Here is a 25,288-nt window from a genome sequence, read left to right as displayed (position 1 = left end):
TTGATGCACATGTTTCCCCTATAACCTCTGATCATATTTTTAATCAGACAGCAGATTCCTTAGCTACCATTCACACGAATGTCATCACTGGAACAGATGATTCTACTATTCATCGGGGTGAAGAAGAGACTGGTATTGCAAGCTGGGCACATCAAAAATGTGGACATCTCGGAAAGCAAGCCACCTATTGTTGATAATTCCTGTCAATTCCTCCTCTTTTACTCAAATTTCTGATTTTGTGGGAGTCACTGAGCGAGGTACACAGGGGTTTGGGTCTACTGGGAGGGGTGTGGGTGGTCGAGTATGGCATCAGGACCCTGCACACCCAGGTCCTCCTCAACCTGCCGAAATTATAGCCCGAGGGGAGGACAATACTGTTACAGTAGTTCAGCAAGGACAACAGAGTTGGACGAATGTTCCTGCTGATCATTGTTATTTAAGGGAATAGGATTTATATGTGTTTCTCCATTTCTTTTTGTTTCAGGGCATACTGTTTCTCTGTTTGGGTTGGGAACTCGATGCCCGTACTCCCGGCGAGCGGGTGCTGGGAGTGACCTCGCGTGTCCGCTATTGGTGGAGCAACAAAAATAACTCGACCTTACAGCAAGATAATTATACATGTCATACTGCATGTCCGGTATTGAACGTAACTGCTTCCCAAGCTGTGTTTCATAAAACTGAACAGCGCTTTGTAGTCGTTTCATCCAGTTTTGTGAATGTGACTATCCATAATGCTACGTCCTGGGTTATGTGCATCCAGCCTATGGGATTCCGGGACCAGATATGGAGACTATGGAATCGGACACGCAAAATGCAGTTCCTCCAAACTTGTAACAGCTCTATAGTAAATATTACTTTGAATCGAACTGCTGAATGGATTTTCACTAATGCTACACCAATTGCAAACCGTTTTACACCCTGGATGGACTTCTTGCATGTGTTGCTTGCTGTTAGTAATATGACTAATCCTGCTCCACTGTCACGCATTCCCACTACATGCAAAAACATGTCTATGCAGTATAGAAAGACAGTATTAACTTACAATGTTACATTTCCACACTTGCCTCGCTGTACTAGGATACGGCGAGCATGGTATGATACTATTTTGGGGGGTGCGGGAACTGGACTGGGAATTCTGAATACTGTAGATACAGATACTCTGTTTAGTAAACTACACTATCTAGGTAAGGACTTGCATACTGAACTGAATATTTTAGCCAATTGGTTACCTGCCATTCCAGGAACAGGACAATTAATGGTGCCTGCGATAGCAGACATTAATAATTTATTAGCCCAAACTTTTAAGTTTGAAAATTATACTGACATTACTTTGACAAAAGCATTGAATTATACTTGGTGTTCAGTACAGACGTTGTACGCTTTGCATCAGCGGGATAGAGTCCAGATGGCTCTACAATTGGGGATGCATACCCAGTTGCAGACCCTTTTCGCTGGATATATTCCGGTTGATGAGTGGTTGTTCCCACATTCAGAGAGTACAGTCTGTACTGATCGATTCTGTACAGGGGTTTTATCTTCATATAAGATTTTCCATACTCATATAGTATGTAAGTATTATATATCTCCAGTATTAGTGAATGTTTCTGGTATCGTAACCTTTTGGGCCCCGCATATGAATGGGGAGTATATAACTGTATATAATGAGACATATAAATTGGATATGTGTAATGAGCAGGGAAATCGCATGATTTGTCCTTTTGAACCTTGCTTATCCCCACGTTTTGGGGAATGCACATTTACTGTTTTCCCTGCCAACTATGAGTTCTTTGTAGAAATTAGTCCGCGGACATTATGTATTTCCACTGCTAATTTCACAACTTTGTCAAATAATACCTTCCTGACCGATCTGTCAGGAGTCAGTTCCTGTTTTACTAGCATATCAGTATTTTGGTGGAAAGGACAAAAGTATGTATTATATCCGGATTTATTTAATTCTGCTTTCATACAGTACAATTATACCTTCTTTACGGAGCCAATTTTAGCTGTAAATTATAGTAAGTTGACCCACATGTTGCATATATCCTCTCTTATTAATGAGTATATTCAAGGTGTGAATCACACCTTAAGAGTCATGCAAGTAGATGCTCAATTTGACAATCACACTGTTCGTATAGTGGCGGAAAATATTCAAAGTAAATTACATCATAATTGGTGGGATCCATTATTGGGACATTCTCCTAGTGCAGATGCTTTCCTAAAATGGATCACTCATCCTTTACTTGTAGTACCATTAGTTAGCATCCTGCTAGTGATTTGGAATTGTATTTTGACTTGTAAAATTTGGAAACGACCTACGGTGGTCCATAATACTATGTATACTTCTGTCTCCTCATAAGCAGAGAATATCAAGGGGTGGAATGTAATACATGGGATTGAAGGTCAGCTGGGGATGGAATGAGTGGAATGTTTTGGCTGTAATTATGTGTTGATATTCTCTGTTATGGGAAACAGGCTAGTTGTTTAAGGGATGCCAGCACCTTTGGGAAAGGCACCTTCAACCTGTGCAGGTCTGGGGGAGTTATTCTCTGTTATGGTGGTTGTTTAAGGGATGCCAGCACATCTGGGAAAGGCACCTTCAACCTGTGCAAGTCTGGGGGAGTTATTCTCTGTTATGGGAAACAGGCTGGTTGTTTAAGGGATGCCAGCTTGTGCAAGTCTGGGAAAGGCACCTCTGTTTCACACTATAAAAGAGGGTGGAGCACTGACCTTCTTTAGAAGCCTGCCTGAACGTAAGGGACGCCTGGTTCAGTGATGGTCCCTGCAATCTCTGAGGAAGAGCTAGTGCTTCCCTGGTGGTCTTCCCAGATGCTGACTGAATTGCGGGTGCTGTAAGTATCTTGGTGTATGTGTTCACATATGTATCACCAATAAAAGCGATATACCGCATATTGTGTCTGGTGGCTTTTGTGTTGTCATAAGCACAGCGCCCCCTAGTGTTACACTAACCCCCTCCCCGAAGCATCTGTTTGAAGGACAAAGGGCTTTTCAAAATCAACTGCTTTCAGCACAGGTTCCTGGCACAGGGCCCTCTGCATCTGTTCAAATGCCCTCAACTCCTCCCCTCCCCACCTCAAGTGGTCTGGATTCTTCCCTCTCAGCATGTCAGTCAAGGGAGTGGCCATTGCGGAAAAATGAGGGATGAACCGGCGATAATACCCTACCATCCCCAGGAATCTACGCAATTGTTTCTTGGTGTTTGGTCTGGGAAACTCTTGGATGCTTTTAACCTTATTCAATAAGGGCCGGACCTCTCCCCTTCCCACATTATACCCTAAATACTTCACCCGGTACTGCGCAAAATAGCATTTTTTTGGGTTTAGGGTGAGACCTGCCTCCCTAAAAGCCTGCAGCACTGCCTCTACCTGGTTTAAATGGGTGTTCCAGTCTCCACTATGTATTACCACATCATCCATATAGGCGGCGGCATATGCCTGATGTGGTCGGAGAACCCTGTCCAGCAACCTCTGGCAGCTTGCAGCTGCTGAATTAAGGCCAAAGGGCAATCTTTTGAACTGGTACAGGCCTATGGGCGTACTAAAGGCGGTCTTAGCTTGTGCCCCTGACGTAAGGGGAATCTGCCAGTACCCTTTTGTCAAGTCCAGGGTGGTGAGATATTGTGCAGATCCTAGCCTGTCCACCAGCTCCTCAATATAGGGCATAGGATATGCATCTGCTTGAGAAATATTATTAAGCTGGCGGAAATCTATGCAGAATCTCCACTCCCCTTCGGGTTTTGGTACTAACACCACTGGGCTTGACCAGGGACTATTTGACTCTTCGATCACCCCGAAGTCTAACATTTCCTGGACCTGTTTTATCACCTCCCTCCTTTTCATGGGGGACAGCCTATATGGCTTTTGCCGAACTACTTTACCCCTTTCCGTTATGATGTCATGCTCCACTAGGTGAGTATTTCCAGGGCAGGCCGTCAACACATCATCAAACCCTTTCAAGAGCCTTCCTATCTCTTGCTTTTGTACTTGTGTCAACCGGGGATTAACCCCTGGTTCACCGGGCTTGAAAATATCTCTTATTTGCGGTCCCAACTCCTCTCCCTCCTTTTCATCTCCCCGGGTCTGAAAGCCTACCCTTGCTACCCAGGGTTTCATCAGGTTAACGTGGAAGGTTTGGACCCGCCCTTTTTCGTTCGCCACCTCATATGTAAGAGGCCCAAGTCTCCTCCTCACCACCCAGGGACCCTTCCACCTAGAGGCAAACTTATGAGGATCCTCCGAGATTAGGATAAGGACCCTATCTCCTATTACAAACTCCCTCTCCCGAGTACCCTTATCATAATATTCCTTTTGACGATTTTGGCTCTGTTCAAACCTATCCTGGGAATATTCCTGTAACTTATCTAATCTGGTCCTCAGATCCTGTAGGTATTCGACCACTGACTGATCGGAGGTGTCCGGGGGTACCCAGTGTTCCTGTAAAATATCTAAAATGCCCCTGGGCCTCCGTCCAAACATCAATTCATAAGGCGCAACTCCTAATGAGTCTTGCACCTTCTCCCTGTAGGCATATAGCACGAAGGGTAACAGTTGGTCCCAACCTGTCCTATCCTCGCCTAACGCTTTTTTTAACATACCCTTTAAAGTTCTATTAAAACGTTCCACCATCCCATTAGTTTGAGGATGGTAGGCCGCTGTACGGATATGTTGTATCCCAAAAGCCTCCCACACTTGCCTTAAGGTACATGACATAAAGTTGGACCCCCTGTCGGTCAAAACTTCCTGGGGAAATCCCACCTCACAAAAGATTTTTATCAGTTCCCTGGCAATGACCTTCGCTGATATGCTTCTCAAAGGAATGGCCCAGGGGTACCTAGTGGCCATATCCATAACCACTAAAACGTAGAGGAAGCCTCTCTGAGATTTTGTTACTGGGCCAATAATATCCATGGCTATTCTCCTCCCCGGTTGTTCCACTCTAGCAAGGGGTTTTAACGGTGCCTTAGGCGGTAGCCGGTCTGTCACCTTCTGACAGTTGGGGCAGGACTTGCAATACCTCTCCACCTCCCCATAAACTCCTGGCCAATAAAACCGGCCCAATATCTGAGTTAGGGTAGCTTGGGAGCCCTTATGCCCCCCCAAAGGGTGATCATGCGCGAGCCTTACTACTAGGGGACGGAAAGCTTGGGGGACTACTAGCTGTCTCCCTGCTTCAGAGTTCTCCCAATTGGGTACCCTGCGATATAGAATGTCCCCCTCTATCATGAACCCCGGGGCTTCCTGGCCCTCCCCCTGTCGGGCCTGTTCCCAGGCATATTCTAAAGTAGGGTCCGTGGCTTGCTCCCTATGAAACTGGGGAAACTGCTCGCTCAATTCTCTCGGGGCCACTGGCAGATAACTTTCTTTTCTTGCCTGCTCCAAGGCCTCCCGTCTGCCCCTCTGCTCCTTTTTTTTCAAAGCTTTCCCCTTTCTCTCTTTTCCCGGCTCCCCTAAAACCTCCCCTTGAAAAGGAAAAATACCTCCTATTCCCTCTTCCTCAGCCTCAGGGTCTCGCCGAGCCTGAGAGCGGGTAGTGACCAACACTCTTTTTTCACTAATACACTCGGTAAAGGGGGGCCAGTCCCTTCCCAAAATCATCTCCTGTGGCAGTCTGGGCAGAACGGCAACGGCTATCTCTATCTCCCCTGTAGGCCCCTTCACGTGAACCCTATGGAGGGTATAACGAGTACTGGCCCCATGTATACATTGAATAGCCACTGCTCCCTCATAGGTATCCTTACCTCCTGTCCTCCTCTTTCTTATTTGTTCCCATAACCTCCTGGAGATCATGGACTGGTCTGCCCCGGAGTCTAACATGGCTACAATCGGTAAACCCTCAACCTCCACCTTAGCAGTATACCGAGGTCTAAACCCTAGGGCAACCTGCGAGGTCCATCCCTCTCGACCTGGGCAATCCCTCCGGAAGTGCCCAGTCTTCCCACACTTATAACAGAGTTTTCCTTCATACGAGGGGGCCTTTTTTCCAGGGCCTGAGGGCACTACGGGCTTTTTACCACCCCAGCCGTAATCGGGTTTCCCTCCCTGGGGATCTGTCTTAAAGAAGGAACTTTTGGAACCCCAGCCTCCCACAGGTCGGGGCTTACCCCCCTCCAGGTCGGGTTCTCCCCAATGTTGGGCTTCCAAATAACACTCCAACCCGACTGTCACGGCCTCCACCATCTTACAGCCCCTTTGGACCAATCCTGCCCTAATCTCCCTAGGAAGGCCCTGCAGGAACTGCTCCACTACTAATTCTTGAAGAATCTCTCCCGTGGTGTGGCGATCAGGTTCCAACCATTTTTTTACCAGGTCCATTAGTCTAGTGGCCAGCGCTTTAGGGGTTTCCCCCTTTTCCCATTTAGTGGACCGAAACTTACGCCTATAAGCCTGGGTACTCAGTCCATACCGGTCTTTAATGGCCTCTCTCAACCTCCCATAGTTGGCAGCGTCCCCCGGAGCCAAGTCTCTAAAGGCTCCTAGAGCCTCCCCAGATAATGAAGGCACTAACCGCATGGCCCACTGCTCTTGTGGCCACCCTGCGGCCACTGCCACCCTCTCGAAGGCGGTCAGGAAATCATCTACATTATCCTGCTCAGACAACTTTCCCCAAGTAAGCGAGTTCAGGGATAAAGGTCCTACCGCACCTCTTCCTCCTGGCCCCTGTCCAGTTGCTCCGGCCCCACCACCCCTGGGAGCCTCGATCCCTCGCTGAAAAAAGTCCTGGAGCATATTCAGCACCGGTTGTTGCTGCTCTCGTGCCGCCGTCAAGGAGTCTTCTACCATCTTTCCCGTCAGTTCTTGCTGTTTCTGGAACTGCATCGTCATCCAAGCGAAGATCTCCTTGGGGTCCATCCTTGCTCCGGAACAGCGACTCCTGGTGGGAAAAAAAAAACAGAGGACACCTCCAAGTGCGGTTTCACTACTTATGTTTCCCCTTTTACTAGGATCCCTTTATTTCCCCCAATCTAGGCCCCGCTTACCGGAACCCCAGATGGGTCTGCGCCTTTCTCAGCGTTGGCCCCTCCGTCGGGCTTTTCTGTCCTGCTGGTCTTGGCCTCCTCGAGCGCCAGGTCCGCGAAGCGATCCCACCACTGCCACCAATTGTAAAGTGGATCCTCTTTTCTCAGCGGTTGCAGCTCTCCACAGCCTGAAGAACACCTTCCAGTACTGCTCCTTTTTCCCCCCCCCCCCCCAGAACAATGAAGCTTTTTATTGCCTAGGAGGGGCTTCCCTCCTTCCCTCAGTTGTGGCACCCAAAACACAAAACAAAGCACGGTTATCATTCACCTTTCTCAATCCGGTTAGTTTCCCAGTCCAGGCTTCCACAGCTGCTTCCTCTCCCTCCCTCCTGGGAAAGAGTAGCAGCAAATAAAAAAAAAAGAAAAAAATACCCTGTTCAGTGTAGCGGGGTTTTCCAAAACACAGTTCACTTTTAGCCAAGCTTTACCCCACTGCTCAGTTTAGCCAGGCTTTCAAAATACAGTTCAGTTCTAGCCAAGCTTCCCAAAACACAGCTCAATTGAGCCAGGCTTTCAAAAAAACACAGTTCAGTTCTAGCCAAGCTTTCAAAACACAGCTCAGTTTAGCCAGGCTTTTAAAACACAGTTCAGGTGTAGCCAAGCTTTCAAAAATACAGTTCAGTTCTAGCCAAGCTTTCCAAAACACAGCTCAATTGAGCCAGGCTTTCAAAAAAACACAGTTCAGTTCTAGCCAAGCTTTCAAAACACAGCTCAGTTTAGCCAGGCTTGCAAAACACAGCTCAGTTTAGCCAGGCTTTTAAAACACAGTTCAGGTGTAGCCAAGCTTTCAAAAATACAGTTCAGTTCTAGCCAAGCTTTCCAAAACACAGCTCAATTGAGCCAGGCTTTCAAAAAAACACAGTTCAGTTCTAGCCAAGCTTTCAAAACACAGCTCAGTTTAGCCAGGCTTGCAAAACACAGCTCAGTTTAGCCAGGCTTGCAAAACACAGTTCAGTTCTAGCCAAGCTTTCAAAATACAGCTCAGTTTAGCCAGGCTTTCCAAAACACAGTGGCTCTGCGCGGGCTCAAAGCCTAGGGTCCCACCCTCTTGGTCAGTCTTACTCCTACCTGACCTCCTCCCGCTTGACCCGGCTTGGCCCCGCTACTTCCTTGGCTTTCGCTGAGCCAGAGCTGAAAAGTTCATCGGCTCTTCCAGGGTGTTCTCCGGTTCAGTCAACTCCATAGGGCAAGGCTCACTCTCTGCCTCTCTCTCCTCAGGAGCCCAATCCATATTCTCCTCGCCCCGCCCTTCTCCCAGCTGCTCATCCTTTCTTTCATTAAAGCTCTTTGGTGGCTCTTCTTTCTCCACCCACCTGTTCCACCACCTCTTCCACCAGGTTGGAGAATCAGCCTTATTCCTTCCCCTGCGGCCCTCCTCTGGAGACTCCTGGGAATGCAGATAGTTTCTCTTATCCCCAATCTCCCTTGGGGCATGCTGGGAGTTGTAGTTCTTTATTTCTAGTTTTTTCCTGGGGAATGCCTGCCTATAACGGGGGTATTCTGGCCTATCCCAGGGTTCCTTTGGGGCCTTTCCTACATACTCTTTACAATACGAACCTTGGATTCAGGGAAGTTGCAAGGTAGGCATGGGTGCCGCCTTAGGGAGTTCTTTAGGGCAGTACCGGGGGAGCGTCTTTCGGTTTCAGGTTTGCAGAAGGTTCTAGGGGAACACAGTGGCAGGAAGGATACAGGACGCATACTGCAGCGTTGGGCTCTTGACCTCCAGAGACCTAATTTGACCTTGGATTTTCAGAAATTGACAGCTAGGATACCCTCCCTATCAGGTAATGCCACATTGCGGGAATGCCAATATCGAATCTTATATAGGGCATACATGACGAAGCTTCAGGTGTTTCGTTTTGGAGGAGTCCCAGATCCACTGTGCTCCAAATGTGGGCTACAAGAGAGCACATGGTTTCACTCCTTCTGGGAATGTCCAAAAATAAAAGCATTCTGGGGGCAAATTATAACTTATTTGGAGTCAGTGGTGCATGGTAGGGTCCATCCCTCTCCACAGGGGTTTCTACTGGATAGGTATGAAGTTTTTGCGCAACATTCTAGAGGGGTCCGACAGTTTTTTCGCAAAGCGGGTATTATAGGGAAGAAGCTTATCCTGTCTGGGTGGATGCAGACGGAGCCACCAGACTTTTGGCATTGGAGGAATCGCCTGCATGAGTTGCTCTTACAGGAGCGCAGGGTGGTGGGATCCTCCCCGAGGAGACGGAAAGCATTCTTGGGGATATGGGAACTTTACATACAATCACTATCACCTAAAGCACGCAGCTTCATTTTGAATCGTCTTTGAGTTTTTGGGTTTTTTTTCTCTTTCTTCTCTTCTTCGGGGGGGGGGGGAGGGAGGGCAATGGGGGTGCATCACTTCTACAGCGCAGTTCTCATCAGCCAGCTGTAAGGCGGGCAGGTATATCTTGATGGAAAGTAATCATTTGAGGATAGGGGACAGCCTCTAAGGCTTTTAGGAAGGTTTGTGTTCTTGAGTAATTCCGCCCATAACCGGCGTTGTTACTGATTGAGGGAGGGAGAGAGGGAGGAAGGGATGGGGGAGGGGGGAATTTAAAGTCTGATTGGTAAGCGGTAGGCCTGACTGCAGAATGTTCGGGCTATGATTTGCTTGCTATAAATGCTGACTGTCTACTTCATTAATAGTTGGAAATATCATTAGAATGAATATTGTATTGGAGGGAGGGAGTGGGGGGGGGTTGAAACAAAGGGGGGGAAAAATTGGATGATAATAGGCATTACTGTGGACATCACAATTGTACGGTTCTTTATAATTATTTGCATAGCCATTCCAAAGGCTGCATATTTTGCTGTGTCATCACTAAAACGTTAAACCATAAAAATAATATAACTGCCAGTATATATAATGGAATGAGTTCCTTTGATGACATTATGTATCTGTGTTCCTTTTTGAGAATTGTATCTGCTCATTTATGTTATCAAGTTTCAATAAAAAAAGATTTAAACATAAAAACAGAGTGATTGCTTTAACCTCACCAAATTGGAGACACTACCTTCGTCAGTGCAGCTCCATCATACCTGGAGAGCCTCGTTGCCACTTTGATGGGCTGACACCTCCTTTAAGTATTTGGACATACAATTGGCTATGGATGTGTCTGCTTTATATCAGCTTAATGTTTTCAGGTTGTTAGATGACATGAAGCCATGTTTGGAGGGATGGGGAGACCTGTCACTTTCCTTGATTGGGAGAATCAGTCTGATACATATGGTAATTTTATCTAGGTGGCTCTACCTTTTGCAAACGATCCCTCTCTACTTACTGCACAGAGATTTGAGGAGATTGTATCAGAGGTCTCCTTCTAAGGCCATTGCAGGAGATATGGAACTCTTTCATTAGAAGTCTAGGGGATCTCCTAAGGTTACCAATCAGCTTTCACTGAGAGGTAAGCTGGCATTTGCACCTGGACTGGATAATATGGCCTTTGTGACCTGTGAGTGGGAGGGATCATTTCTACTTGAACATGTCTTGGATGGGGAGAGTGGCTTACTTTCTTTTGATGAGATTCAATGGATGGTAGGGGTGGGATGGGGGCAACACTTCACCTATAGTCAAATCAAGCATTATGTAGCAACCCTAGACAAAGATCAGCTCAAATTACTTGTGGGCGAGAGGGTTAGAGATTTTTTTTAATGCCATCTCAGAAAGAACAGTTCCTATCTCATGGGCCCATAAGGCTCTTGTAACTTTTGAGAAGCCTAAGGACCTAGAAGGTGTCCGGTTGCAATGGGCCAGGGATTTGGGGTAGCCCTTTCTGGGTGGGATCTCTCAATTAATATTAGAGGTATACCTTCTCCTAGTACCTGTGCCTGGTTGCGAGAAAGTTATTATTGAGTCTTACTCAGGGCATATTGTACACCAATGCACTTGTTTTGGGCAGGTGGTATACAGACACCTCTATGCCCTAAGTGCACAAGAGAGGAAAATACGTTTGCCTTTGCATTGTAGCAGTGCTCAGAGGTCCAGCAGTTCTGGGCTGAGTTGGTGTGCTATAAACCTGGAAGATGTAATGGCGCAATTTGACAAATTGAAAAGTAGTAAATCGCCTGGACCACATGGTATTCATCCCAGAGTACTAATAGAATTGAAAAATGAACTTGCAAAACTATTGTTAGTAATATTTAATTTATCTTTAAAACCAAGCATGGTACCAGAAGATTGGAGGGAGGCCAATGTAATGCCAATTTTTTAAAAAGGTTCTAGAGGTGATCCGGGAAATTATACACCAATGAGTCCGACGTCAATGCTGGTTAAAATGGTAGAGACCATTATAAAGAACAAAATTACACAGCATACTCAAAAGAATGAATTAATGAAACAAAGCCAACATGGATTTAGTGAAGGGAAATCTTGCCTTGTAAATCTATTGTATTTCTTTGAAGGGGTGAACAAACATATGGATAAAGGTGAACTGGTCGATATTGTGTATCTGGATTTTCAAAATATTTGATAAAATACCTCATGAAAGACTCCAGAGGAAATTGGAGAGTCATTGGATAGGAGGTAGTCTACTATTATGGATTAAAAACTGGTTAAAAGATAGAAAACAGAGAGTAAGGTTAAACGGTCAGTATTCTCAATGGAGAAGGGTAGATAGTGGAGTTCCCTAGGGGTCTGTGCTGGAACTGTTGCATTTTAACATATTTATAAATGATCTAGAGATGGGAGTAACTAGTGAGGTAATTATTCAAAGTTGTTAAATCGCAAGAGGATTGTGAAAAACTACAAGAGGACCTTATGAGACTGGGAATCCAAACAGCCAATGATGTTTAAAGTGAGCAAGTGCAAAGTGATGCATGTGGGAAAGAGGAACCCAAACTATAGCTACGTAATGCAAAGTTCCACATAAAGGGCCCTGTTTACTAAGGCACGTCAACATTTTTAACACGCTTACAATTAGCACGCACACTAAACATGTAGGCGTCTATAGGGATATTGTAGGCACATACACAGTTATCTGTAGGAATTGGGATATCCTTCAAGCGCATGAAGTATTAAAAAAACTCTGATCTGCAAATTGCCTTTTCAAGAGAACGTAATTTGAAAGAATTACTATGCCCTGCTGACATTGTCTCCAGGGCAACAGTGTCAGAAGGAATGCACAAGAGGTGTGGAGTATGCACATTTTGTGACATTATGATTGAGTGCGGTAGCTACATCACTCCAGTGGATGGTAGAACATATAAGCTTCGACATGTTACTACGTGCAAATCGGATCATGTGGTTTATGTACTAAAGTGCCCGTGTGGTAAATTTTATGTTGGCAAAACTGATAGACACCTACACCGTAGACTAAGTGAGCATAAGTCCTACATCACGTCACTGAAGCCGGGAGCACCATTAGTGGCTCACTGTAGAGCCTTGAATCACAGTTTCAACGAGTTTAAATGTTGGGTGATTGATCATGTTAGAGCACATATTCGTGGAGGAGACCGCAGCAAAATGTTACTACAAACAGAACAAAGATGGATCCACAGACTGAATACATTGGAACCTCAAGGTTTAAATTCTACTATACATTGGGCGGCTTTTTTCTGAACGATATGTTCGGGCAATCCGTTGACCAAGGTGTCATCATCAGCTGGTGTAGGTGCCCTTCGATTATAGAGACGGTTGACGGGCACACGTCATCAGTGGCGTGTCAATTTTTGATTGGACAAGGAACTGCTTTAAACCGCATTAGATTCAGTGACGCTGGTGTTAGTCTGAGTATTCTCCAGCATTTAGGTAACAGTGTATGGACATGATTTCAAGATGTTTGCGTAAAGGATTCGGATGCACAATATATTATATTTAACATATTTTTTGCTTTTGCTCTAGCGATTTTAAAACACTTTGCTGTATGGTTCCCTGAAGAAGATGAACGAAACGGGACCGTTGGAATCATCTGGCAAAATGGAGTGCAAAGTTGCAAGATAAGTGCATTTGAGTCATTGAGATTTGATACATTTACAGATTATATATACTTTTCTCAGTCTGATTGACTCATCAATATATGAATTTTGTTCGCATTTATAATTTTGAAAAATCATTCTAAAAATATTACATGAGGGTTTTTTAGTCTATGATGACTTTTTGTACGTGCAACATAACAGTTTAAAGTTGTTGCCATAAAGTTGAGACTTTTCCCTCGCAAACACAATTAAACTGTTCAGCGTGGCATTTTTGAGAGTATCAATTTTTGTGAACAGTATCAATCTTTGGTTGGATTACATACACAGTTAAGACAAGAAGCCTGCACCGGTTGTTACTAAAGTATATGCCAATCTTCCCTTGACAAAGCGTTATATTGCGAAACAGACTCCTGTCGGGATGGTATGGACACCGGAGACTTAATTGAATGCTGACAAGTAAAACCCTGGAAACGTAATGATGTTGCAAGCCACAGTACAATCGAATGATGATAAAGAGGCTTGAAGCTTCCAGTTACAATAAGATAAGTTAATTTTCTGCACTATTATAAAGCTCATTACAGCAGTGCTACAGTTATTCTGTTGTTCAGAATTACAGCGTTAGTGCACTGAAAAAATAAAAAAACAAAAAGAAACAATGAATAGGAGCACAATGATGTTCAGGGATAGTTGTATGCACAAAGCACAGTAAAGTATATGTATAGCAAATAAGTTTAGTGCACTATTGGAGGTTGGGGGCAGTCTATGATTATAAATAGTCACAAAAAAAGAGACTTGATAAAAACATGACCCAAGTACCTGCGTGACAAAATGAGACGTCTCCTTATAAATTAAATATTATATATTGCTCATTGAGTAATTTGCTCCTCCTATATTTAGTTGTATATCGGATATAAAGAGTAAGGCGGAGCATTGCCATTTTTTCTATTTTTTGGATTGATATTTCTAGGGCAAGCAGCATAAAATGTATTGTACTGTTTTGGGGTCTTGCCAGGTACTTGTGACCTGGATTAGTCACTGTGAGAAACAGGATACTGGGCTTGATGGACCTTGTCTGTCCCAGTATGGCAATACTTATGTACTTATCACTAATAATCAGGGTTTGCAGGGGATTGGTTCTGTGGAACTGTTACTTGATATACCGGGGGGACGTTGTCTCCTGTTAAATACTTTTGAGTGCTGGTGTGGATTAGAGTGGGGTAGTCTGTCCTTGGCACAAGAGTATCACCTTCACTTTCTATTTTTATAGGTGGGGGATTTCTTCCCTTTCTTTTACAAGACATGGGCAGCATAGGAACACCGGCTCTCCAAGTGGCCCTAGCTGGGCCTTTTACTGAAGCATTGGGGGGGGGGGGGGGGGTCCTGATGATAGATTTCTTACTTGTGAATAAATTGCTAGACACCTCACCAGCTACAAACAACAGCAAAGACATACCAGATGTCGACAACCTTGCGAAATACTTTAAGGAGAAAATTATACAACTACGACTTAAAATACCCGCCAGCACTATTGAATACGCCACACTTCTAGACTGTCTAGACCCAGAAGACGGAATCTACCCAGCAGACAGAACCTGGACCGAATTCGAATTATTATCAGAAGACCTCATCTCTGAAACACTTAAACGATTTGATAAATCCTACTGCAAACTAGACAAATGCCCAAACAACCTCATGAAATCAGCTCCTCGACAATTTGTAATAGACCTAATGAACCACGTAAACTTCATGCTACAAAACGGACTCTTCCCAAAGGAAAAAGGAAAAATCTTACTCACCCCAATACCCAAAGATACAAAGAAAAGCGCAAGCGAAATAACCAATTACAGACCAGTAGCATCAATACCACTAATAACCAAAATAACCGAAGGGATGGTAACAAAACAACTTACAAACTATTTAAACAAGTTCTCAATACTGCATTATGCCCAATCAGGATTCCGATCGAACCACAGCACAGAAACAGCACTAATTACCCTAATGACTAAATTCAAACAAATGATCGCAACCGGCAACAATATACTTCTCCTACAATTCGACATGTCAAGTGCCTTTGATATGGTTGACCACGGAATTCTATTGCACATACTTGAATACTTCGGCATCGGAGGAAATGTCCTAAACTGGTTCAAGGGGTTCCTAACCCTGCGTTCATATCAAGTCACATCAAACTCAACTACGTCCGCTTCATGGACACCTGAATGTGGAGTACCGCAAGGATCACCCCTCTCACCAACCATCTTCAACATAATGATGATCCCATTGGCAAAACTCCTATCAAATCATAACCTCAACTCATATATATACGCCGACGATGTAACAATATACATCCCTTTCAAACAAGATATCAAAGAAATATCCAACAAAATCAACCAAAGTCTACACATCATGAACACCTGGGCAGATGCATTCCGAATGAAACTAAACGCGGAAAAAACTCAATGCCTAATACTCACCTCCCAATACAACACGAATGAATTTACCACCTTAAACACACCAAAACTAAACCTTCCAATCTCAGAAACTTTAAAAATCCTTGTAGTCACTATCGATCCCCATCTAACACTCGAAATCCATGCAAACAACACAACCAAAAAGATGTTCTACTGCATGAGGAAACTGAAAAGAATAAGACTATTCTTCCCAAGATCCGTCTTCCGCAACCTAGTGCAATCCCTCGTACTCAGCCATCTGGATTACTGCAATTCACTATACGCAGGTTGTAAAGAGCAAATACTGAGGAGACTTCAAACAGCCCAGAACACAGCAGCCAGACTCATCTTCAGAAAACCAAAATACGAAAGTGCAAAACCCTTACGAGAGAAGCTACACTGGCTCCCACTTAAGGAACGCATTACTTTTAAAGTATGCACATTAGTCCACAAAATTATTCACGGTGAAGCTCCAGCCTACATGTCTGACTTAATAGACCTACCACCCAGGAACGCTAAAAGATCATCTCGAACTTTTCTTAACCTCCACTTCCCTAATTGCAAAGGCATAAAATACAAGGCGCTGCACGCATCAACCTTTTCTTACATAAGCACGCAATTCTGGAATATACTACCACGCAACTTGAAAACAATCCACGAACTAACCAACTTCCGCAAACTACTGAAGACTCATCTCTTTGATAAAATTTACTGTAAGGATCAATACACATGAAGTCCACACTCACTGTTCCAGAAATACACCAATACATTCTTTTCTGAACTCTCATCCCCGTAATTTTATCACACTTAAACCTTCACTCACAGAAAATGTTATACCGAATGTTCTTTTGCCAAGGTTCTATTACCCTATTAATTTCCCGTTGTCTCTTTCCATTGTTCTTTTCCTTGTCCTATTCCCTAACGATACCTTGACTCTGTCTTCGCTTAACTTCTCACAAAGTAATCCATAACTGATTTGTAACAAATCATATTTCCATTATTTACAATGTATTGTAAGCCACACTGAGCCTGCAAATAGGTGGGAAAATGTGGGATACAAATGCAAGAAAATAAATAAATAAATAAATACTACCCATTTAGGAAGGGAGTTTTGGGAAGGGATGAGGCAAGGGATTCTTATGTGCAAAACAAAAAAATGATTTGGATAATGTTTTATTGTTCTGATCTGTTTATTAGATAATAAAAACCATTTAAATATAGAGTGAAAGCAATTCCACTTGCTAACCATTATTTGACAACTCAGCATCAGTTTAAAAAATTGCAGTGCTTGATTATTGATCTGGTTCCAAGAAGTTTAAGGGGATGAGTTTTGCAAAAAATTTATCTCAAAAGGAACAGAAGCAAATATTTAAATTAACAGAGTCTTGAACCACACGGCCTAAATATATTTGAGTGGAGATGCTGTTTGAAATCAATAGAATGTGATTGACTAATTGTGAAGCTCTTTCATTGGTGAACAATTTGTAAAAGTCTTTTTAACTTCCAACTACCATTTTCTTTAAGTTGATAAACAATGAAGAAATCCAGTTCATGGAGGCATGATGTCAATATGTCTGAAAATTTTATTAAACTACCTTTTTGCTGTACTTTTTCTGCCTTTAGATTTAGAACCCCAGGTGCAACACTGGCTAATGTCAGAGCAGGGTTGAGAGAGCAGCCCAGAGTTAATATGGAGCTCATGAAAGACACTGAAGATCATTTTGGACTATTTTTGGAGACAGAATATTGAAGATACTTTGGTAATAAATAGAAATAAAACAAAATACAGTGCAATCCGCTTAACTGCATGGGTCTGGGACCAACGAAATACATGCACTTAACCGGAGTGACCCAACGAAGCTTGAAATCCAATAAACATGTATATTATACGTACAGTATACAGTCTCCGTTAACTGACATTAGGACTACTTAATCAGTCATAGTCCTCTGTATACTGTGTCTGTGAGTTCCAATCTAGTAGGTCTGCCAAATGGTAAAAACTGTCATAGCACTGACATCCAGTGGCCTCCAGATAGGCTCACACGGTGTTGAGACTCTCCAGTGCTCTTGCAAAAGTGACAGGTTGTTGAATTTCGTCAGCATTTGCCTCGCTGCTTATTTCATCATCAGCCATTGCCCCATATTCTTTAGCAATAGATGCTTGACTTTGTTTTCTAATTTTTTCAGAACTTCTATTTATTCAGTCAGTGTTAAAATCTTACAGTTGCACGACAACTCCATTGTACACGCTAACAACTTTCTTTCGCTTATTCTAACAAATTAACTCTCATTGATTACCGACTGTGCCAGGTAACCAATGAGAGTTATGCGATAGAATTCGAATTTATCACCCCTTTCTCACGTGCCAATCAGCTTCCATATTCCTAGCGTGCACTTATGCGGAGTCTTTCTTGCAGAGGGGCAGACTTAAATCATGCATATAAGTAAATCTTCACTGGTGCACTAAACCGGTTTATCCCCATAGAAATTGATGGCGCCAAAAACGGGACCAAAGTATGGCATGCAGTTAAATGGAGCATGCGCTTATCTGATGTGCAATTAAATGGAGTGCATTGTATTAAAAAAGAAAATAAGATGATACCTTTTTTATTGAACTAACTTAATACGGGGTCCTTTTACTAAGCCACGGCAGTGATTCCCATGCAACAAATGTGACAAAGCTCATAGGAATTGAGTGGGCTTTATTGCATTTGCTGCACAGGGAATCACTACCACAGCTTAGTAAAAGGAGCCCTGCATTTTTTGATTAGCTTTCGAAGGTAACCCTTCTTATTCAGATCTGAAATGAGCAAATGTTGACAAATATTAGAATATATACAGTGGGGGAAATAAGTATTTGATCCCTTGCTGATTTTGTAAGTTTGCCCACTGACAAAGACATGAGCAGCCCATAATTGAAGGGTAGGTTATTGGTAACAGTGAGAGATAGCACATCACAAATTAAATCCGGAAAATCACATTGTGGAAAGTATATGAATTTATTTGCATTCTGCAGAGGGAAATAAGTATTTAATCCCTCTGGCAAACAAGACCTAATACTTGGTGGCAAAACCCTTGTTGGCAAGCACAGCGGTCAGACGTCTTCTGTAGTTGATGATGAGGTTTGCACACATGTCAGGAGGAATTTTGGTCCACTCCTCTTTGCAGATCATCTCTAAATCATTAAGAGTTCTGGGCTGTCGCTTGGCAACTCGCAGCTTCAGCTCCCTCCATAAGTTTTCAATGGGATTAAGGTCTGGTGACTGGCTAGGCCACTCCATGACCCTAATGTGCTTCTTCCTGAGCCACTCCTTTGTTGCCTTGGCTGTATGTTTTGGGTCATTGTCGTGCTGGAAGACCCAGCCACGACCCATTTTTAAGGCCCTGGCGGAGGGAAGGAGGTTGTCACTCAGAATTGTACGGTACATGGCCCCATCCATTCTCCCATTGATGCGGTGAAGTAGTCCTGTGCCCTTAGCAGAGAAACACCCCCAAAACATAACATTTCCACCTCCATGCTTGACAGTGGGGACGGTGTTCTTTGGGTCATAGGCAGCATTTCTCTTCCTCCAAACACGGCGAGTTGAGTTCATGCCAAAGAGCTCAATTTTTGTCTCATCTGACCACAGCACCTTCTCCCAATCACTCTCGGCATCATCCAGGTGTTCACTGGCAAACTTCAGATGGGCCGTCACATGTGCCTTCCCGAGCAGGGGGACCTTGCGGGCACTGCAGGATTGCAATCCGTTATGTCGTAATGTGTTACCAATGGTTTTCGTGGTGACAGTGGTCCCAGCTGCCTTGAGATCATTGACAAGTTCCCCCCTTGTAGTTGTAGGCTGATTTCTAACCTTCCTCATGATCAAGGATACCCCACGAGGTGAGATTTTGCGTGGAGCCCCAGATCTTTGTCGATTGACAGTCATTTTGTACTTCTTCCATTTTCTTACTATGGCACCAACAGTTGTCTCCTTCTCGCCCAGCGTCTTACTGATGGTTTTGTAGCCCATTCCAGCCTTGTGCAGGTGTATGATCTTGTCCCTGACATCCTTAGACAGCTCCTTGCTCTTGGCCATTTTGTAGAGGTTAGAGTCTGACTGATTCACTGAGTCTGTGGACAGGTGTCTTTCATACAGGTGACCATTGCCGACAGCTGTCTGTCATGCAGGTAACGAGTTGATTTGGAGCATCTACCTGGTCTGTAGGGGCCAGATCTCTTACTGGTTGGTGGGGGATCAAATACTTATTTCCCTCTGCAGAATGCAAATAAATTCATATACTTTCCACAATGTGATTTTCCGGATTTAATTTGTGATGTGCTATCTCTCACTGTTACCAATAACCTACCCTTCAATTATGGGCTGCTCATGTCTTTGTCAGTGGGCAAACTTACAAAATCAGCAAGGGATCAAATACTTATTTCCCCCACTGTAAGTGAAACACAAAAGCATTCCAATGACAGTCTCACAGGAAGAGGGTGAGGTGGTTTAGGTGAGAGACGGGGAGAGAAGGATGGGTGATGAGGGTGACAAACCAGTATAATTTTATGGTTCATAGTAGGATAGAAAACCCAGATCTTTGTTAAGTCCTATCTGTTGGGTGTCAAAATATTTCATTTTGACTTCAAAGGTATTTCGTTCCTAGATTGTCCTAAAATGTCCTTTTAGTATTCATACATAGATATAATATTAAACACCACAATGCCAACCAGGATGTCACCTCTGTGGGACAGCATTTTACAAAACCAGAATACTGCATCAATGATTTTATGGTGAGAATACTAAAAGGAAATTTTAAGACAATGATATTATCCACTATATTGGTTTACTTCTGAGGTCTTTATCCTCTTCTATGGAAGTGCTATAGAGTTTTATACATTTGGTATCCATGACACTATTGGCCATTTGGATGGTTTTTATTTTTGATAGCCTTGGATTTTTCATCTGACCTATTTCTGTATTGCATTTGGTAAATTATTCAGCAATTTTGTGGCATATTAAGTAATGCTAACTTGCATTCTACTAAAGTTGCTTTATGACATTTCTTGTGTGTCTGGTTAATTTATTTGGTTGGAGAGGGGATTTTAGTGATTGGTACTTGGAAGTGGGAGATAGAGAATAAGATTAGAGGAGGAGATCTGGGCCCCTGTTTAAAAACGCTAACGTGCCTTTTTTAACGCACCAATTAATGTGTGTTAATTGTGTAGGCACCTATAGGGATATTATAGACGCATACATGGTTAACAGGAAGCAGGTGAAAGCTTGGCTGTTCAACCAGGTCTTTAATAAGAAGTAACTAACTTGTTAGTCTCACTCACACACACAAGGATTGACTTAGGCTGCACATACTGCAGCAAGACAAGTTTATCCACTCCTACCTTAGCTGAGATAATATTTAACATTCTCTCTGACCTCATGTGCAACTTTCTTTAAATCAATCACCTTACTTTCTAACTCTTCCTACTTTCTTACCTACTTATATGTTAATTCTTTGCTGTACCCTTCACTATCAATTATAATGCACTATTACGTATTGTGTTGACATTGTAAGTACGATACCATGCCATACTTTGTATTGTTTTTTAATATTTTTACTGTAGTTGCCTATTTGCTCTTGTTCGATCTATTCTTACTTTACACCGCCTTGAGTGAATTCCTTCAAAACGGCAGTAAATAAATCCTAATATGCATTAAAAATGCTAACTCGCCTATAATGCAGCTTAGTAAACAGGGAGATGATGAAGTGATCTCAGGGAGGGAAAATAATGCTGGGGTAGGAGACAGAGGAGCTCTTTGGATGGAGGGGATTAGGGAGGATAGGGTGAAATCAATGAGCAGAGAGAGGAAGGCTCATGAAAGGGAAATTGATAAGAAACAGAGGGATCCTGGCTCAGGAGAAGAGGGATGAAGAACAGAAGAGAGGATCCATATTACACACCTCTTCCTGATGCTAACCCCCTTCTTTCATTCCCTCCCTGTGCCTCCTAAATTCCCTTTAATTCCCTTACTCACATCCCCTCAATTTCCTCTATCACTAATGTTCCGCATTCATCTAATCCTGTCACTCACTCCAATACCCCTTTCAATCCCCTCACTCCCATCCCAATTCCCTTAATTTCTTCTCATTTCCCCTGCCATCCACTCATTTGCTTTCTGTCACGTCTGTGGTCGTGACCACCCTCAGACTTACCCTATTTCTGGGAATCAGTGTCTGTGCTGGTTTCTGTCTTCTTCTGAGTTGGCTCTGTTTCTGTCTCTGGGTGTTGGCCACTTCCAGCATGGCGCTGATTGCCTCAGTATACTGCACCTGTGTGGGTTTAACCTCTCTGTGCTTCAGTATACTGTTCCTGAGTTAGCTCTATCTCTGTGGGCTGGGTGCTCTAATTGCTTCACTACTCTACACTTGTGTGTATTGGGCCTCTCTGAAAATAATACAATTGAGAATGAAGTGGATACAGCACCGTTCACGGAAGAAAGTGTGTATCAACAACTTGAAAAGCTAAAGGTGGACAAAGCCATGGGACCGGACGGGATCCACCCCAGGATATTGAGGGAGCTCAGAGAGGTTTTGGCGGGTCCTCTTAAAGATTTGTTTAATATATCCTTGCAGACCGGAAAGGTTCCGAGGGATTGGAGAACGGCGGAGGTGGTCCCTCTTCACAAAAGTGGTGATAGGGAAGAAGCTGGAAACTACAGGCTGGTAAGCCTCACTTCAGTTATTGGAAAAGTAATGGAAGCGATGCTGAAGGAAAGGATAGTGAATTTTCTGGAAGCCAATAAGTTGCAAGATCCAAGACAACATGGTTTTACCAAAGGGAAATCGTACCAAACGAATCTCATTGAGTTCTTTGATTGGGTGACAGGGGAATTGAATCAGGGACGAGCTATGGACGTAATCTACTTAGATTTCAGCAAAGCTTTTGACACGGTTCCCCACAGGAGGCTCTTAAATAAACTGGAGGGGCTGAAGATAGGACCTGAAGTGGTGAACTGGATTAGGAACTGGTTGACGGACAGACGCCAGAGGGTGGTGGTGAATGGAATTCGCTCGGAGGAAGGAAAGGTGAGTAGTGGAGTGCCTCAGGGATCGGTGCTGGGGCCGATTCTGTTCAATATATTTGTGAGTGACATTGCCGAAGGGTTAGAAGGTAAAGTTTGCCTATTTGCGAATGATACTAAGATCTGTAACAGAGTGGACACCACGGAGGGAGTGGAAAACATGAAAAAGGATCTGAGGAAGCTAGAAGAATGGTCTAAGGTTTGGCAATTAAAATTCAATGCGAAGAAATGCAAAGTGATGCACTTAGGGAATAGAAATCCACGGGAGACGTATGTGTTAGGCGGGGAGAGTCTGATAGGTACGGGCGGAGAAAGGGATCTTGGGGTGATAGTATCTGAGGATTTGAAGGCGACGAAACAGTGTGACAAGGCGGTGGCCGTAGCTAGAAGGTTGTTAGGCTGTATAGAGAGAGGTGTGACCAGCAGAAGAAAGGGGGTGTTGATGCCCCTGTATAAGTCGTTGGTGAGGCCCCACCTGGGGTATTGTGTTCAGTTTTGGAGGCCGTATCTTGTTAAGGATGTAAAAAGAATTGAAGTGGTGCAAAGAAAAGCTACGAGAATGGTATGGGATTTGCGTTACAAGACGTATGAGGAGAGACTTGCTGAACTAAACATGTATACTCTGGAGGAAAGGAGAAACAGGGGTGATATGATACAGACGTTCAAATATTTGAAAGGTATTAATCCGCAAATGAACCTTTTCCGGAGATGGGAAGGTGGTAGAACGAGAGGACATGAAATGAGATTGAAGGGGGGCAGACTCAAGAAAAATGTCAGGAAGTATTTTATTTTATTTTATTTTTTTATTTATTTATAATTTTTAAATTTACAATTCAAGTGAAAACACTTGTCAAGAAATACAGATAAGCATATATTTTAACAAATAAATTTTTCAAGGCATATTTTAACAATCTTCTTTAGACCACAATTATTGTCAGGGGGAGTTTCATACTATTCCAGGAGAAAGAAAATTTTAAAGTAAAAATTAAATCAGCATATAGCTTTACACACCAATCCAGAAATCAAATTCAGTTAACCCCACTTGGATACTAGGTTGCCAACAATTTCTTGGAATTCACAAATGTTTTTAAATGCTCAGGATTGAAGAAGATATATTTAAGCCCCAAATACTTTATCACACATTTGCAAGGGTAGTTCAGGTAAAAGGAGGCACCTATTTCTAAGACCTCCTTTCTTATGGCTAAAAATGCCCTTCTTCGCTCCTGGGTCTGTCTGGCAACATCAGAGTACAACCATATTTTCGCCCCACAGAACAGGGACTGTGCATTTCTAAAGAATAATCGTCTAACTCCTTCCAAATCCTGTTCAAAAATAAAAGAAACGATTAAGGTAGTTCTTTCAGAGTCCTCATTTAAAGAGGACTCTAAGATTTCAGTTAAATTCAAATTTTGTCCTTTCTTTTCTTTTTGTGACTCCATATCCATTCCTGGTTCAATTTTCTTTTTTTGTGGAAGATAATAAATTTTATTTATCGGAGGAATAAGTTCTGGGGTATATTTCAAAACCTCTGTTAAGTATCTTTTAAATGCATCTAAAGGTGAAATTCCAACAGTTTGTGGAAAATTTAAAAAACGCAAATTCAATCTGCGATTATAATTTTCCAGTTGTTCAAGTTTCCTATGAATTGCTGTATTATCTTTTATAATCGCATTAGAAGTTCCTTGGAATCTTTCCACTTCTTTTTTAAATTGATCCATTTGATTTTTAGAGTCAGTTTTTATGGTATCTATAGATTTAGAAAGATTGTCCACAGTACTCACGAGTGTTGCCATACCATCAGTTGCGTTAGAAATCTTCGTATCTAGTTGTTGGAGAGCTTCCCATATGCGCTCAAGAGTAACAGTCTCAGGTTTTACCAAAGAAACTCTATGGGTTTGAAGACCCAACGGTTTCAAACCTCCGTCGATTCGACTCCCGTCCTGACCTCTAACTTGGGATACTACCTCGAGCACTTCTGGTTCGGGCGTCCCAACAGGAGAGAGAAGACCTTCGGGTGGAGACGGTACGTGGGGTTGCCAGGGCGAGAGAGTAACATCAAGTCCCAATTCTCGTAGTTCTCCCGACAATGAGACAGCAGGACAGCTCCCGGCTAATATTTCTGGCATTCGCACGGTGAACCTCTCGATTGATGGCTGCGAAGGAGAAGAGGTCCTGACCGATGAGGTCCCGGTCTTTACCGCTCCTTTACGCTTTGTATGCGGCATAATGTTAAGGTATATCTGTTTATTCGCTGCTGTCGTCGTCGTCGAGAGGTTTCATCCGTGAACATGGCGTGCCGCCATTTTGAAACTCCCCTCAGGAAGTATTTTTTCATGGAGAGAGTAGTGGATGCTTGGAATGCCCTCCCGCGGGAGGTGGTGGAAATGAAAACGGTAACGGAATTCAAACATGCGTGGGATAAGCATAAAGGAATCCTGTGCCGAAGGAATGGATCCTCAGGAGCTTAGTCAGGATCGGGAGGCGGGGCTGGTGGTTGGGAGGCAGGGATAGTGCTGGACAGACTTGTACGGTCTGTGCCAGAGCCGGTGGTGGGCAGCGGGACTGGTGGTTGGGAGGCGGGGATAGTGCTGGACAGACTTGTACGGTCTGTACCAGAGCCGGTGGTTGCGAGGCAGGGCTAATGGTTGGGAGGTGAGGATAGTGCTGGGCAGACTTATACAGTCTGTGCCAGAGCCGGTGGTTGGGAGGAGGGGCAGGTGGTTGGGAGGCGGGGATAGTGCTGGGCAGACTTATACGGTCTGTGCCCTGAAGAGCACAGGTACAAATCAAAGTAGGGTATACACAAAAAGCAGCAA

This window comes from Microcaecilia unicolor, chromosome 5 (assembly GCF_901765095.1).
Source record: "Microcaecilia unicolor chromosome 5, aMicUni1.1, whole genome shotgun sequence".
Classification (NCBI taxonomy): Eukaryota; Metazoa; Chordata; class Amphibia; order Gymnophiona; family Siphonopidae; genus Microcaecilia; species Microcaecilia unicolor.
Note: the sequence above shows the minus strand (reverse complement) of the source record.